General features: G+C 43.6%; 1 pseudogene; it reads left to right on the plus strand.

Moving 5' to 3' along the window:
* Nucleotides 1-389: 389 nt before the first annotated feature.
* On the plus strand, nucleotides 390-594 carry LOC148369694 (U2 spliceosomal RNA; annotated as a pseudogene).
* Nucleotides 595-3,504: the final 2,910 nt, after the last annotated feature.

Here is a 3,504-nt window from a genome sequence, read left to right on the forward strand (position 1 = left end):
GCGCCACAGCCCTCGTTATCCTCTCTCAGCAAGCCCCCGGCACAGGACAAATACAAATTGACAACTCGCAAATTGTGAAAATTTAAAGAACTGAGGACTTGTAAACTATTTTCTAGAATAGGACCTATTCCCCAGGCTTTGGTTATGACAGTATGGAAGGTGTTTAGCTGACTGGCTCACACTGGGCGATATTGGGAATTTTGGTACTAATCTGACCGTCAGTGTTAAGGTTCGGCTCATCTTTGAAAAGCGGAATGACCAGATGATAAAGGAGCTGTATCTTAGTCAAATGAAGAGGCTCCAGGATCAAATATGGGTTTGAAATCTGTTGCATCAAGGCTTTGATGCTAAGTCCTTAGCTTGGCCTTGTAGCAAGGCTTCGATGCTAGGTCCTTAGCTTGGCCTTTTGGCCTAGGCTTTGATGCTAGGTCCTTAGCTTGGCCTAAGGCTTTGATGCTAGGTCCTTAGCTTGGCCTTCTAGGTCCTTAGCTTGGCCTTTTGATTTTTGCATTCCGGAGATGGAATAAGAGCTTGCTCTGTCCACTCCACGCATCGGCCCGGTATTGCAGTACCTCCGGGAACGGTGCATTCGCAATGATCGCAACAAGGCTTTAGGGCTAGGACCTTAGCTTAGCCTTTTGGTTGAGAGTAAGTGTCCCGGCTCCTAGGCTTTGTAGCGTATAATGAACTGACCGATAACGGATATTGGATAATGAATAACGAAGATAGAACAATAACCCTTAAAAAAAACCCACTTGTAACCAGTGCTATCTGTTCCATGTGGGAGGGCGAATCCCTACCTTTAAAACGGCCTGCAGATTGACTTTATTTACCCAAGACACACCACAGAAAGTGGTACCCCTATGGCTCAAGTGGTTAGGGGTTCCGGGAACCTTGAACCGTTAATGCAAATCGTCAATTGTCTCTCATCTCTGTTACCATGGTGACAACGGATTTACAGGTTTTTGTTCAGGAACAGCAACATATTTACACTTTTGGTTGCAGCTCATTGCTCATTGAGAGGTAGGAACTGAACCATGACATGGCAGTTCCTGAGAGATCAATCCAGCCGATCTAGTTAGATATTGAAGTCCACAGTGACCAAGGTGGCACTGAGATCCAGCAGCAGCTACATCGATTAAGCGTTGGAGTCCATTGCCAGGAGAAGATCGTTGGTCACTTCAACCGGGGCTGTCTCGTTGGAGTAATTAGCCCTGATTAGCGCTGACTGTGTAAATTCAAAAAAATTAGTCTCATACATAGAGTAATCTAGCTGCTGTGCAAAAATGTGTGTATTGCACAAAGAAAAGTTAGTCAGGGCTCAGTTCTATAAAGCATAGGCTTTCAAAGTATCTGCATCAATAATATCAATATTTGGATGGACCCACCTACCCATAGCACACACGTGGCTATGGCTGAATGCACTGCATTCAACGCTTGACACGTGTCGGCGAATTTTATTTTTACCAGCGTGTGATCCGAGACGTGCCACGAGGGTGTGTCGAGGCCCAGCGACTCGACCGTCTGTCGCTCTAATGAAGCCACGGCTGATTCGCGGCAATAACTAATGAGGCTATTCCGAATGATAGGCTTCCCCGCCATTCGATAATGAGCGTATGGTGGAGCTGCCAAGTCCTCCATTAATGTCCCCGCGCCCAACTGATATTCTACCTGCCCACCACAGCGAGGGAAACACCAAAAGCTTGTGGTAGAACTTCAATTGTGTACATTTTGTAAAGCCCACGTGTTGCAGGCTTGCAAGTTTTTTAGTTATTGTGGCCCACGAGGCCAGACGGGCAGTGGGTTGTCCTTAAAGCAATTGTAACCCCGTTAAAAGCGAGTTAGAAATAATAGAACAAAATGATCATTCAACATTTAAATAAAATAATGAAATTTGATAAGAAACATGTCATAGTAAATATTTGATCATATACCTAATTTATCAAATTAAAAAATATATTCTAATTAGCAAAATATGATTTTCTATTCCCTGTTGTAACAAAGTTTAAGAAAAGACATCAAATACATCATATACCGTACACTTACTCAGCATGTGACCTACTTACACAATTACCAAGTGAAAATGATCCAGATGCAAAAAATTTGAATGTGTTAGTAAACACAAACCTATTTTTCCATAACAGAGCTTTTATTTTGATGAGTAATTTGTACTAAAAAATGCAGTGACCCGGTTGTAAACATTTAAAACATTTTGTGCTTGCTTCGGGTTTGGCGTGGTTTAACGTGAGGTCACTTGAAATTGCAAGACGGCAAAAAATTCACTGTTGAAGCGTGCTGTTAAAAAAAGGCTGTGGATCCCTCCTCGTAAGAGAAAAATACAATCAAAACACAGACAGCTTATTTTTTTTGGAAAGCGACAACCGTTGGCACTCGTTCATTGACAAAAACTACACTGAACTCAAAACTCCCATTCTCTCACCAAATACCGCAACACTTGTCATTATGACACACTTCATTTTTTGCGCCTACATGCATCCCCCAAACTAAATGACCAGATTTACACAAAACAAAAACTGAACAACACATTTTTTATTTTTTCCAAACAAAGTGTTGTTAGAGAGCTCGTCTTGGGATCAAGAGATCGCAGGTTCGTTTCCCGGCTCCTCCGTGTTACATGTCGAAGTGTCCTTGGGTGAGACACTGAACCCTCAATACCCCCAATAAGCAGGTTAGCGCCTTACATGGCTGCACGGCCGCTATTGGGAAATGTGAAGCACACTGTAAAGCGCTTTGGGAAGTCTTGACTTGAAAAGCGCTATATAAATGCAGATCATTTCATTTTATAAACAAAACAACAAAAACTGCATTCTGTTTTTCATTATCAAAACAAAAGTGGCTTAAACATAAGTGACACATAAAACTTCACTCACAATCATAACAGGCGGGAGGTCGTGATGGTCGACTGACTCCCCTGTAAGTGACCCCCACCAGAGTCCTCCACAACAAACAGATACCGGTTGCCCTTATATGTCAGAGGCAACTCGAGTATGTCAGCTGCGACACGTTGGAAAGGCCTCTCCACATGAGTAGTCTGTATTCTTTGACACGCATGACACTGGCCACACCAGGTTTGGATGTCATAGTCCATAGTAGACCAATAACATACATCTCTTGCACGTTCTACCACTTGCTCATATACAAGATGGGTTGTGCGCGCAGTGTCATGCAAATGTGAAAGAACGTTAGGCACCAACACAGTGGGGACCGCCACCTGAGTAGTCTGCCTGAAATTAATCATCCACACAGTCCTACACAACAAGCCATCGGTAAAACAAAGCCGGTGGAACTGACGCTTTGGCTGGCCTTCTTCAACTTCTTACCTGGGGGTTGGCGACCCTCCTTCAACCAGGCAAAGACTTGATTAATGTCGGGATCCAGTCGTCGGAGCAGCTTCATATTAACTACATTGCAGGACATTGAGAGGATGAAAGTCAGATCAGTTGAATAGGAAGCTGCACTTGCAGTTGCAGTTGGTTACTCGGC

This window comes from Urocampus carinirostris, chromosome 3 (assembly GCF_059441175.1).
Source record: "Urocampus carinirostris isolate Australia breed hairy pipefish chromosome 3, RoL_Ucar_1.0, whole genome shotgun sequence".
Lineage (NCBI taxonomy): Eukaryota > Metazoa > Chordata > Actinopteri > Syngnathiformes > Syngnathidae > Urocampus > Urocampus carinirostris.